Raw genomic sequence first — 14,919 nt, 5'->3', positions numbered from 1 at the left:
ATTCTCAAATCTTCAGGGTCTCCAAGGTCTTATAAGCCCAGAAAAAAAGACTGTTTCCCTTTTATGACTTATTGGAACAGCTCAACAGAATACGCCTCAGCTACATCCATCATGACAGAAAGAAAACAGCAAAAGGAGAATCAATCAAGATAGAGAACATACGCTTCTTTCCATCAACTAGTTTATAAAGAATAATTGTCATCCATAAATAAGAACTACAAGCATAACCATGTTGATTCTAGACTCTCTGTGTTGAATTGCATGTCTGATTATCTCTAAGGAGATTTCTTCATATACAAATAACACAATCATATATTATTTTCAGACACATTAGACCAAATATGATTTTCAGTGAGAACACTTTCCTGATCATTGTGTGAGATTTTTAAGATAATGGGAAAGATATAAGATTTAAAAGTTCTTTCCTTTTCTACCTTACCTTTAAATGATTTTATATGCAGTAAATAAATAAATAAATAAAGTGAAACATCTATAGGCAGCTGTTGTTCATTTCCAAGAAACAATTAGAACTTTTATGTGTTCAAAGCGTATAGATTTAAAGCAGCATTGGTTAAAAAATCAGGAGTTTGAAGCAAATCTCTTTGTTACAGACTGTTCTTCTAAGGTATACTTAGCCAAATGGTAGAAATAGTTGCCTAACAGCTAAATTTGGTATATCATTTACACTTCAAGAATCTTTTCCCGTGATTTAAATACATTCATGTACTCAGCTTGGAATTATATCAATGTGGTATAGGATAATTAGTTTTTTTCCTGTCTCTTAAAGAGAACTAATTGCAATAAAAGTCTCATAGTTCTAAGACTTTCTGTGTCTTTAAATCTGTGACACAACGAATTTTTATCAACATATACATGATGAGCTATTTTAAAATAGGATTTATTTAAAGCTTTTTACTTTCAACTAGTATTACTTTAAATGATACAGCTTGATGGAATGTATTCATTATAATCTATCAAGCTACTGTGATGAAACTGCTGTCAGTTTTCAAATTAAATCTATCCAGTTGGATACAGACTCTTTAAAGTAGTCTATATCTAAGGCAGTTTAAATATTTTTCTATGTATGCTTCACTTTATACCCAAATAAGAAGTTATTTGAAAAATGATAAAAGGAAATGCCTTACTTTTATTCATTGTGATCTAATCTAATCCAACCCAATTCAACCCAATTAAGAATTCTAAACCACAATTCATAAGGATTATACTGGATGATACTAGACTAGATGCTGGGGCTTACAAGGATGGATGTGATGGACTTTGCTCTCAATCAGCTCCCAACCTACCAGTAGAGAAAGTCTGAGCTGGAGACAGAACATAGAGAAAGAACTTCATTTCTAAGAGAAGAAAATAGGAGTAAACCCTTTATTCTCTGTTAAGTATTTCTCCATAAACTTAAGGTGGAAAGGAGTGAGAAAGGAGATCAGTCTAAGAAACTGTTGACTAAACAACAGCTTTAAGACTAAGCATGCCAGCTTAAACGTGAAAGCTACCTCAATATCAAGATTTCATTATTTTACAAGTAATCTATCTTAAAAGAATAGCATGTTGTTGTTGGTTAGTCGCTCAATCATGTCCGACTCTTTTGTGACCTCATGGACTGTGGCCTGCCAGTCTCCTCTGTCCATGGGATTCTCCAGGCAGATTACTGGAGTGGGTTTCTATTTCCTTCTCCAGGGGATCTTCCTGACCCAGGGACTGAACCCACGTCTCCTGTATTGGCAGGTGGATTCTAACAAATGAGCCACCTGAGAAGCCCATAAGAATCCATGGCAGCACATTAATCAATATTAATAACTATACTAATTACTTTAGCCATCAGAACAGCAATGCTAATTGCTAAATTTGTGTATGATAGATCATTGTGACCATCACATAGCTGTACATATGACTCTGGTAAAACTGGCTGGTTACTTCCAAAGGATTTATCTTCATTTAAGTATCACCAAATATGATAATACTAACAAATAATACAAAGCATTATCTGTTTCCCATTACTGCCTGACTCACTTTTAAAGCCCAATCTTCCACCCTATATTCTTGCACTTGTGTCTATTCACTATTTTATGAATTTATCTCAACTCTTTGCCTGGGTTAGTGGTGCTTCCTTTTGCCTTAGTAAATTTAATAAGTTCTGCTGTCAGTTTTCTCATCCATTATATAACCGATTCTTTATGAAATCTTCCTGGATCTTTTCAACGATCTGTTACATGTCATTAAGGGTGGCATTAGACATCAATTTCTTTCAATAATTTTTATATATCATGTTTGCTTGTGATTCTCTTAAGGCACATGTATTTTGTGTATTTATTTATTGACTTAATAAACATGTATGACAGTGCTTACTGCTGTGTATCGGGGGGAGCTTCCCAGGTGGCTCAGTGGTAAAGAGTGGTAAAGAGCTTGCCAGTGCAGGATATACAAGAGACATGAGCTCAATTCCTGGACTGGGAAGATTCCCTGGAGAAGGAAAATGGCAATCCACTCCACTATTCTTGCCTGGAAAATTCCACGGACAGAAAAGCGTGGTGGCTATAGTCCATGGGGTCAAAAAGAGTTGGACATGACTGAGCATGCATGCAGGCTGTGTATCAGACTGCTCTAATTAAACATTGCATAAATATGTAATCACTTAATGTTCATGACAATCATACAAGGTAAGCTTGTGGGGTTTTACTGCTTTGGATGCACTGGGTATTCATTAGTGTCTACCTCATTTCTTTTCTTTGATTGGAAGATCATTGAGAGCAGCATGTTTGGAATATTTGTCTTTATATCTCTCTAGGGTATGGAATAACGACATAATAAAATAATATTTATTGAAAGAAACATTCATGCCTTTTAAGGAAAGATCTCTATCTTGTTGACCTATATTTAACTTCTTTCACTTCCACTTTTAGATATTTTTTCTCTTTAATTTCTACTTAATGATTAGCCACTCATCATTAAAAAGAACTAGCTTATGTTCTTTCCTTTAAACATCATTTAAACACTTTTTAAATATTAAAAATAAGTGTTTTCATTGAACTGTTTTTTGAATTTCTTCTAATTATATTGTGTTCTGCTGTATTTGGGGAAAGTCAGCTTTCAAATAACATCCCACGGTGGTAAGATATAGAAGCTTAATATAAAATGGGAAACGAATCAAGCTGCACAGACAAATGCAGGGAGGTTTATCTAGTTCTAAACCAGTAAAAGGAAAACATTTGAACACTGTGTTAGATTTCTGAGAAGAATGGAAACAAAAGGCTCTAACAGTAATGCACTCATATGCTTTTAATTATTAATACTACTGAACTATTTCTCCCAAACCTCACAGTATTGAGAGGACATTATGTACTTTTTCTTTTTGGTATTCTTTACAGTCAGAGCTAGTACTGAGTTAGTGGAAAAATTAGGGGCAAAATAAAGGAAAGGAAAGTAACTGAATCTGTTTCTTTTCTCATTTTTTGATGATCCAAGGCCTTCTTGATATTGTATCAAGGGCTCCCTCCTCTCCTGAAATGATGAAGTGTGTGAGGTGACAGAATGGATGGAAAGGTGAGCTATAATCTATTAACTCATAAGCAGGTCTTTACATTTCTAACATGGCCCTGGGGGAAAGGAAAGTCAGGCCACTGGAGTGTTAAGGGCAATGTGGTTCAAGTGCTCATGACCCCCTCAAGACAGAATCTAGGCAAATGCTGGATTCATAATTTGGCTCCAACCAACTCCACAAAATCCCAGGAAATCCTATTTATTTGGCTTCATCCTGAGCCCTTAAAACTCCCCAATGACAAAACAATAGCATGGAACACAATCATTGCTTGGCATTTTTGATTTCACTTTTGATCAGACGAGCAAATTAATCTTCTTTGTGCTTCTAGCTTTCAGTGTTTTTTGTTGATGAGAAGGTAAAACTTTGTGTATGTGTCGGCTGGTTGCGCCTTTGTTTTAGAGAAGAAACAGGAGTCAACCAGGGAATGTACTGTTACCTTCTCAAGATAACAGAAGTTAGTGAATGATCAGCTGAAAATCGTGAAGAAAAAACAGCACACAGAGGGTTTTTTTTTTTGGTAAGAAAGTGACATCTAGGTTTTAGATCACCTCTTCCTGATTGTGTCTGTCAGTTAAGTATGGCAGACAGTGAGGTTTGAAATGATTAAGCTCTACAATTATATTAATGAGAGCTGTTGAAGGAGTAAGGCAAGAGTGATGCCCTCTCCTACAAGTTATCCTCAGAGTCCAGAAGAAGATGTAATTCACTGCTTACTGAGCATCTGTATATGTGGTCTTTCTGAAGAATCTGATGTAGCAGTAATATGACTGTATATCCTGGCCTGCTCCGGACAGTCCTGCTTTATACCTGCTGTCCCAAGGTGATTTTCAATAGTGTCCCCATGCACTCACATACACACGCTCTGATTTGGGTGACAAATGCTACGGTCACCTTGTGGGTGGAGCAGTAAAAGCTGGATCATCAGAGTTAATGCTCTGTTTGGAGTAAAGAGTGAACTAGCATAAAGAGTTCCTGGGGAGAAACAACTATTACTTGGGTGAAATGACATGTGGGTTACTGAGTCACTGCTTGGAATAATCTTCTGCGACTTATTTGATATAAAACAATGGACCCGTTTCAGAGAAGTGAACTATTTTATTGTTCTGGGCCCCAGTTCTTTATGAGTAAAATGATGTTCTGGAATTGAAGTTGTGCACGGTCAGCTATGGCTATAAATTTTTTTTTTTAAGGCAAAGTGCTTCTAAAGAGATGGATAAGGCAGATAGCAAGTCAGCAAAGGAAGCATCATACCTTAGCTGAACCAAACATTACTGCATCAGTGGTAAGAACAGTGTTGGCATGTACCTTATTTCCACTGAGGTACCAGTACTGTGCATATTACTGCAACGAGGCAGAAATCTCAATGTACTTGATGGTTCCTATGGGAAACAGTGCCTGGAGAGAGCCTTGTGTCCTGCTTCACTTTAGATCCACGGACCTAATTTTAAAGTTCCCTACTTCTTAAACATATGCAGCCCTTCCTTCATCTTCATGTGTATTTCTGGTGTCTTAAGTCATCTTTTTATTTGCATTCCTTATTAGCACACTCACTGAAGTAGTTTTAGAACTCTTCCACAAACTTCTTGCCTGATATCTATAGTGAGATCTGCCTTTGCATTTTTTTGAATTTAAATTTTACAATGCCAACAACACTGTAAATAAAATATAGTACAATATAAAATAAAAATAAGTAACAGACCTTTGGGGCTTTACACCGAGTTAGAGTTCCTATCAGTTAACAAATGATTCTGGTAGCCAACCACCAGATTTTTAACATCACCATATATTTTGAGTACATACTATATAAGAAGACTTGTGTTAATGCGAGGAGTATGATGGTGAATAACAAAAAATGATATCCCTGTCCTCATGGAGTTCAAGATATTGATCCAATAATTTCACAGGTAACTATAAAACAACCTGAGTGATGAAGGCTAAGTGCTCTGATTTGCTCTAGAAGGGCAACTGACTGTAAGGGAGGTTTTCTTTTGTACTCTGAAGAAGTAGGGCTTGGATTGCAGGTGAAGAGGGGATAACGAGCACTGGCAGAGGTTCTGTGCAGGAGGTGACATGGAAAACATGAGCTCTGAAACCCTGGGAGTGAGCTGGGAGAGCATGGTGGCAGAGAAGGTCACAGAGGGTAGCAGGGGCCACAAGGTAGCATGTCTTTACTTAGTGAGCAGTGGGTGCCATTGAAGGGTTTTATGATGGAGGATGGCCAGATGACATCTGTATCTGGGAAAGAACATTCTGGCTCTAGTGGAGGCTGGATTGCACAGAGACAGATACAAATGTGTGAGAGATGACTCAGTTGGTACCCACGTGATTGTATAGGGGAGATGGAGATAGTCTGGGGAGACATTTGGGAAACTAAATAGATGGGAACTGGTGTTGGATTGGGTGGGCATAGGGGAGAGAGGAAGCTGTCTGGAACTTTAGATTTCTAGAAGACTGGTATGAAGACTGGAACTACCTTTCAGTGACATGGAGAACACTGAAAAGATCAGGTTTTCTCGGGCAAAAATCAAGAGTTTGAAATATAGTGAAGTAGTGTCATGGGTTGAATTTGTTCCCCCTCTAGTTCCCCCTCAAAAATATGGTGCAGTTCTTCAGTACCTCAGAATGGGATCTTATTTGGAGATAGGGTTTTTACAGAAGTAATCAGGTTAAAATGTGGTCTGTAGGTGGGCCCTAATCCCGTATGGCTGATGGTCCTACAGGTGCCTGTGCTCAGTTGCGTCTGACTCTTTGCGATCCGTGGGACTGTAGCCCTCCAGGCTACTCTCTGCATGGGATTCTCCAGGCAAGAATACTGCAGTGGGTTGCCATGCCCTCCTCCAGGGGATCTTCCCAACCCAGGGATTGACCCTGTGTCTCCTGCACTGCAGGTGGAATCGTCACCCCTGAGCCATTGGGGAAGCCCATGATGTTCCTATAGGACAAGAAACCCAGCACAGCGGGCAGCCCATACAGTGGACAGAGAGGGAAGATGGCCATTGACAGGCCGAGCAGAGATGTCTGCAACAGGACCTTCTCTCAAAAGGATCTAATGCCACTGATACCTTGAGTTTGGACTTCTAACCTCAAGAACTGTGAGACATTAAATTCCTATAATTTAAATCACCCAGTTTGTGACAGTTTGTTATAGCAGCACTAGTAAACCAAAATAGCTGGTAAATTCTAAATTATTGGGGGTTTATAGTGGGGAATAAAACTTTCAACTTATGCAACTATTTCTTTTCTTCTCTCACTTCTTCTCCTTACATCTTTCCTTTCTTCCCTTCCTTCCCATCCTCTCTTCTGCCTCTTTCCTTTTTTATTTCATTCCATGTGACTGTTCTCTCCCATGTCTGAAACACTCTTTAAGCTTCCCCAACAGAGTCTGTAATAGCAATGAACAAGGAGAGGAAGTGGCCCCTAACGATGACCTCTGCACTTCAAGAGTCAAGGTTTGAAAAGAGCCTATCAGCATGGTTTAGCCCTCCATTCGCTGCCGGAGTTGGATGTCTCTGAGAGGCACTTTGAGTCTTGGTTGACTTGGACCAATCAGTGCTTGGCCCTCTCTCCAAGAGGCCTGTCATTAGATGGTGAGGATTGCAGGACAGGCCACCCACACAGTAATGGAGATTCTCCTCCTCTTAAATTATTAAAGGTAATAATGGCAAGAGAATCATAAACTACTGTCTTATGGGGAAGGGGAGAAAACTGAGTCTAATTTCTGTTTCATCTGCTTGACAATAAATCTGCAGACTGGCTTGAACTTTGAATGACAGTTGCAATGAAAAACAACTATCAACATCTCTATTATCATTAATTACAAAATAATAATCTTGAAAGTGTTTTATTAAATTACACCATAGTCATCAAAGCTTGTGGTAGGTGGATGACACCCGAGTTGAGCCTTGTCACTAAAAACGACTTACATTTTCTATAAAGACACATTTCTTAAACATGCTTTTTCTTAAAATATACTGGTTTAACTTATGGCACCGTTGAAAATTCTTAACTGTGGTGATTCTTTGTCAAACCAATGAATAATGAAGCTGTCATATAATCCATGAGAGAGAATATTAAATTTTTCCTGAAACTAGTAAGAATAGTGTAAGAGGAAATTAACAGCATATAGTAGAATTATTTTACATGCATTCTGGAGTGGGGCTGTTTAACTTGACCAAATTCAAACTTAACTTTAGTTTAACAATTTTAATAATAATATATTAGGGAGAAACTCTTTTGAACTAGACTCAGCAAATAAAAGGATGTGCATGACAAAGTCCTTACTCTGGAGGAGTTAAAATCTGGAAAAAAATAGAGACATAAGGTAGATGCTTAAGTTTCCCTTAAGTTTCATTTAGTGACTGGTATATGGACAGCATCACGCCCTACAAACTGGCTGAATAACTTATTATTTTATTATTGAAAAATATACTACACAGATGCAAAATTGACTATTACCCTTAAAGAAACTTCTCTTGGCAAGGTAAACTGTGCCATTTAGAAAAGAAGACATTTTTGAAGAGTTGTTGGATTGACAATTAGTTGCTTTCCATCTACCAAGAAATTTAGGCAACAGCATATCTTAATTTCTTGGTAGATGGAAAGCAACTAATTGTCAATCCAACAACTCTTCAAAAATGTCTTCTTTTCTAAATGGCACAGTTTGCAGCAGCATATCTTGCAGAAGCTTACTCAGTTCTCAAAGCCTGCTTAACAGAGAAGAGGTTGGATTCCAGGAATTTTCCAACTCAACTCTGTTAATTATTCATTTTTTTGCACTAATTGAGCAATAAGAAAGTGTGGGTTTTAATTAGCAAGTAGTATCTCATTTATATTTTTCCAAAAATTAGCACTGTGTGTTCAGGTTGCCATATTTACAAACATAACAAATGATTTTAGATAGAGGCATATGACACTGTTGGAACGCTTAACTCTCACTAGTGTTTGCTAATATAAGCAGATTAGTTTCTTTCTTCTCTGAAACAGAAATAATCTCAGGGTCCATTGTGAAGGGGGTGGGAAGGATTCTGCTCCAGCCTGTTCTTATTCCTATTCATAAACTCTACCAAGCTAGTTTCTCTTTTAATATGAAAGGATCATTGATATTAATAAAAATGGAAAGGTAACTGACGACCACAATCTGGATAACTGAACCAGAATTCTAGTGTTAAATTTAATCTGTTATGACATTTTCAAATACACTTATAACAAAGGAGGAAGTCTGGTTGAATTCCTGACGACATCCCCAAGACACAGAGTTCTAGAGGGTCAAACACATCATTCTTCAAATATTTGCATTGTGAGCTCTTCCTTCAGTCAAGAAAAACATGGAAAAATGCTACTAATTCTACTCTACATGAATTTGCACAGCAAGGAAAGGTATCAAAAAAAGCAACCTACTGGAAATAAATTGATATTTCACTTCCTAAAGTTATACTACTTGGGGGTAAGGGATGGATAGTTTTATTTATAGTTTTGTATCTCTTCATTGTCATTGTATTTGCCAGCAAATTATCTGCCACAAATTAGATACTCAATGACTGTTGAAAAATGTGAAAGGCAGCACTTATTTGATTGCTTTTCACAGGAAAATACTTCATAAATGTTAAGGAGAAGGAGACCCAGATGGCATAAGGGATAATATAAGAAAGAGAGAGTAAGGAACACTGGTAGCAGATTCGTGTTCTGAGATCCCAGCCTCATGTATGCCCTTGCAGGCTGGACTTGATAGGTTACCCTGTTAACTCAGATATCCTGATAATCTTGTCTGCCAAATAATGACTATCCCAATGGGAAACAGAGAGGATGAACTCTGGAATCAATAGGAAGTATGAGTGTAAATGGCATGTTTGAGAAAGATTAAGATAAACAGACCTGAATGTTTTTCATTATCCAATTTAAAAAATTCCGTGCAATTCCTTAAAAATTGTACATTTCTCATTTGTTCTTATTCGTATAAAGAATACAATCCTCTCTCCTCTCACAGACCTTGCAGGGAGACGGATGGACTGTATTAGATGGTGGACACAGCTGATGGGATTATGGGAGCCATTCCAGGACAGGTTAATTGAATTGGACCTGAAAGAAAAGTATTTGTTTCCTCTTCTTTCACTGAACCAGGCCAGTCCTATTTGTTCCATGGTTTGCTCATTGTTATAATCCCTGGCACCAGAGCACATTAACATGAGCAGATGCCCAGTCCCCAACCTGAATAGTCAGTATCCTTATCAGGAGTGATAATAATAAATGAATTTATTTCCATCAGTAAGTAAAGAATTACTTATGAACAGAGAGTTTCCGCTTCTTATTTTTATAAAAGAGCTAATTCTTCTTACAGGTTCCTTTTAATAATAATCTGATGCTTTCTTGTGTTTACTACCCTGAAATTTGTTCTATCAATTAGCAAAGTTAACTGACCTTCATAATATCAATAAACTATCCAGAGCATACCCATGTCTCTAAACTTAAGCAAATCCAATGGTTAGTATAGAAATATAGAGAACTGATCTTGAGGGGCTGTGAATTTTTGAAGATATATTAGCCACGGATAAATGTCCTCTTAGTTCAAAGGGTGTGCTAAATGGGATACACGCATAACAAACACTGCCAGAGTGCAATCTCTCATGAGATAAAGTTTATCATAATTCAAAACAGGAAGGCTCAAGGAAATATGTTATAAATGTGGGAATTAATATATTTCAAAAAAGAAAACCATTTTATATTCTCATTTTTGTTCTATATAATATGAAATAGGTTGTTCTATAATGCTCATTTGCCAGAAAGTTTGATTACACTTTGTATTCAGAAACTATTCTCTTTATTTAAAAACTAGTCAAATACCTATATTTTGCCATTCACTTTGTTGGAATGAGAAATGATTGCTTCGTACTGGTGAAATAACTGACCTAATCTGAACTTGCAATGAAGAATCAAAGCCACAGAACTTGACAAGGGCTAATGTTTTATGTATTCTCATATCACTTTCAATTCTGAGCACAGTATCCTGAATAATGTATTTTCTCAATAAATATCTTTTGAATTTTTTAAAATGGAAAAATTTACCTCTTCAAATAAATAAATAAATAAATAAGGAGGTGTTTTTCAATACTTCCTCACTGGAACATTATGTCTAAATAATGCAGCCAATTCCAACAACCACAAAAACTGCAGAAATAATTTTGTTTTCAGAATAAATCAGTGCAAATTATATTGACTGAGGCTTGGTTAAGCTAAACTGTTGTTCTGGGCTCAATAGGCATTGTCTATTAACTACAGAGCAAATAGGATCCTTAAAATCTTTTCTAAAATTCAAGTGCATTTAAGAAGGCTTTGAAAGGTTAGAAGATGAATGCAAACCACACAGTATAATTAGGCTGCCAAAGTACTCTCTAGTTAAAACAGACTGCAAGTACAACTGCAACTATATTGGCACTGATAAACAGACTTTACACATCATGAGGCATAATTAATGAGAGAAGGGGGCGCTGTTAATAGGAGATCACGAAAATCCAAAAATATACAAAAAACCCTAAAAAAAGGCAGCCAAATTGAAGAGTTCTTCAGTATTCAATATTTCCTTATACTTCAAAGTATAATAAGAGGGCAAAGAAAACCAAAGACTTATTCATAAATAAATCTTTCCCTTTGGATGTGAGTGTGGTAAATAAAATGAAAAATAATAATTGTTTTTAAAAGACAGTACTGAAAACCATTGGGGGAGAAATTTCCTTCATGAATATAACTTATTTTAGGTAGAATTTTCTCTATCAAAAGTTAGTTAGAATTCTTCCATCATTGGGAATGACATCAATCATCTAAACCATGTCACTGTAGCGAAGACAGGTGAAATTAAATGATGGAAAACTTGAACTTGTCCTCTATGACAGCCCATGATATTTCTGGAGTATAGACATCTAACATTTTCAAGTGCTTTCTTATACATTCTTCCATTCTTCCACATTATTCTCAAACATCAAAATGAAGTGGGATAGATGTCATTAAAGATTGTGAGAGGCCCCAGAGTTGATACATTTTAGTGCCTGGATGAGAAATTTAAGCTTTTCCCATTAGCTTCATAAATTTATCAGTATCCCACCTGCCCTATGTAATGGAAGGTAGCCAGGTCATCAGGATAATTATACAGGCACCAATTAGACACTTTCTTGTTTTCATGAGTAGATTAAGTAGATTGCTTGTCTGCATCTGATTTTTGTGACTATGGATTTACCCTTTTCAAATGTGCATGATGTTCAATTATTTACAGCCATCTGAGGAGACAGCAGAAAGAAAGCTTGTTTGGAACTAAGGATGAGTCAGAACCACTATGGGATGTGAAAAATGCCAAATCTGGAAGATGGCAGCAAATAAGAAGGGGAAATTCCAGGGGAAGGTCTCAAAGTTAGAATGCAGGCCATGGATTCATTTAGACCCTTGTTTGCATCTGGACCCCGATTCCCAGGTGGCGCTAGTGGTAAAGAACCTGCCTGCAGGAGACATAAGAGACGCAGGTCCAATCCCTTGGTTCCTGACCAAGATCCCCTGGAGGAGGGCATAGCAATCTACTCCAGTATTCTTGCCTGGAGAATCCCCATGGACAGAGGAGCCTGGTTAGCTACAGTCCATGGGATCAACAAGAGTCAGACACAACTGAAGTGACTGAGCACACACACATCTTCAGGTAAGTGCTTTGTTGCTATTTTATACAAAGCAAGTGAACAAGTGAAAGTCGGTCAGTCAAGTCTGATTCTTTGTGACCCATGGACTGTAGTCTGCCAGGCTTCTCTGTCCATGGTATTCTCCAGGCAAGAATACTGGAGTGGGTTGCCATTTCCTGCTCTACAGCATCTTCTCAACCCGGGGACTGAACCCAGGTATTCTGTTTTGGCAGGCGGAGTCTTGCACTAATTGACTTACATTTTTCATGATAAAAATAATACATTTGGAATGTCTTTAAAAAAGGAAAAGTATAAGACAAGAAGAAACTAGAAAGCATTCGGTTCGGTTCAGTTCAGTTCAGTTCAGTTCAGTCGCTCAGTCGTGTGCGACTCTTTGCGACCCCATGAATCACAGCATGCCAGGCCTCCCTGCCCATTAGTCTTTCTTTTTTGCCACTTCTTCTACCCACTCAAAGAGCTTCTTTTGCAGCCTTCCAGAAATTGGTAAAGTGCATTTCAGATACCCTTTTGTAAGTGTTTGGTATAGCTATCCACATATCAAGGATCTGAATGACTGATTTGACATATGCATATCAGATTTCATTTTAATCAACATTCCTTTTACCACTTACACACCATGAAATCTATATAGCTTTAAAAGAAAGCGGGAAACTAAAATAAAATCATAATAGACTTAAAAGGCAACTAACCTTTTTCCACCTCATTCAGATTAGCAGCTGGCAGCAACAAAGACAGAAGAGACAAGAGACGTTTTACATTGCAGTACACAGCAGAGCACAGGAAGCCAAAGCACAGCATTAACAACAGAGAAGCCAGGGTGAGAGCGCAAACTGAAGCAAGGCTTACATTTCTTACCTACAGCCGGGCCAAACACACAGACAAGGAGAAAATGAGGCAAAAGGCAGACGCCATCACAGGGAGAGAGAGATCTCAGCTAAACCAGGCGACTTAACAACAGGCAGCTTTACTCGTAAGATGTGCACATAATGGTTTGTGTGTGGGCATTGGAGATTTGGAAAACAAAGAGATAATGGAAAAATAAAATGTTCTGAATTTTTTCTGCATAATACATTCTAAGTCTTTACATGCCCAACTTGTATGGAAACTCATTTATTGAACGTATGCCATTCCCATCAAGCAATATCCATGGTTAAAAAGTGATCAATTTTGTTTCAACTTTGTATATGGTCCTATAAGAAGAGGGTTAAGTCTCAGAGCAGATACAGGGTTCTGCCTCTTAGGAAACATGCAAAACCACATTTTTCAATGCAACACCTGAATTCATACTAAAGCTTATTTAAGAAAAGGTGTCAAGTTTTTCAACATTTCAAGGGTGCCATGTTTACAATGTTCAATTTTATAACTTGAGCTAGTTTAATTTGAGGAATTCTTTGACAATTCACTTTCAAGCAATGCCTTATTTTTAGAAAGGATATAATAACAGCTTTTAAAAAATGATAAACTGTAAGAAAAAACACAACTCTCAAGCTAATATTGAAATCCTGGTGTGGATTTTTAAATTATTTGTTTAGCCATTTCAGAGTCTTACTTAATCCTTAACACAGTCATTTTAATTTAGAGTCACGGTGAACTAAAACTTTTCAAAGATTAATCTTGTCTAAAGAATCCTAGCAATCAACAGTCATATGTTATACACTGGACAGATCATGGATTGAATTAGGTAGAAAAGAATGGTTTGGAGGACTTGGGTGGGAAGGGAGAGTAAGGGTTACATAACAGACAATACTGATTCTTAAAATTTATGTTGTCAATCTCTGAAGTAGAAAAGGACAGAGTTTTGTCCTCTAATAAATCAATAACTATGTACTGTGGTATTTTGGTTATATGGGCTTAAATATATTTAATAATTTTCCAATGGTGGTTCATTTAATTTGAAAATGGGTAGCCGTGTTTTATAGCCTGCTCATCACATCATGACCTTGTTCAGAGACTGCTTTCAGATCTCTTAATTTTCTCTATTGACAAATCATATCCATTTTGATTCTTGACGTGTGTGCTAAATGTAAAAATTTTCACTATGGTAATTTACGAGCTTTCCCTATGAAGTCTTATTTGCTCCTAGTAAAGAGTTCATTTTTGCACTGAATGCCTCTGAGAGATAGAGTAAAAAAAGTCTCCAAGCAGTAAAGCAACTTGCAACTTGAATGATTTTTAAACAATGACAACATTATTATATTCCCTGAGCACAGTAGGGTTTCTGTTCCAAGATCTCAGGCTCATTAATCAGATTCCAAACTTAAATCTCAAATAGTGCAGCCACAATATAAGGAAATGCCTCCTTAACTGTAGACTTGGATGAAGCAGACTTGGATAAAGCTCTGGAGTCCAATTTATACCTCCCTATAATTAAAGGCCACTTATGTGCCACTGATTTCAAAATCTGCAGATGGTTGCTTGATATTTTGTAAATGAGCTCATTTCACATACAGACAAAAATGCTACAGCTAGTAGATGAAATACAAACATTGCCTGGTTTAGGTATCTGCTCCAATGCCAATTCGCAAAACTCTTCACTTCCCACAAAATCCAACCCACAGTTAACAGTGATCATAGCTTCATGTTTTGTATGCTATGAACTTCCTATTGAATGCAATATTTTTATTTATTATTAGCCTGGATTAAGGCAAATTTATATTAGCAATAGATAAGACCAGAAAAAAAAGAAAAACA

The 14,919-nt window shown here is 37.0% G+C and overlaps 1 protein-coding gene across 2 annotated transcripts in view; it reads right to left on the bottom strand.

Annotated features, from left to right (window-relative positions):
• SLIT2 (slit guidance ligand 2) overlaps positions 1-14,919 on the bottom strand; it is a 415,143-nt gene that overhangs the window by 36,101 nt on the left and 364,123 nt on the right. The gene's annotated exons all lie outside the window — the stretch shown is intronic.

Source organism: Moschus berezovskii, chromosome 5, assembly GCF_049115385.1.
Source record: "Moschus berezovskii isolate FMDL1 chromosome 5, NW_MosBer_1.0, whole genome shotgun sequence".
NCBI lineage: Eukaryota > Metazoa > Chordata > Mammalia > Artiodactyla > Moschidae > Moschus > Moschus berezovskii.
The sequence above is the reverse complement of the archived record's forward strand: the minus strand, read 5'-3'. Positions and strand labels throughout refer to the sequence as shown.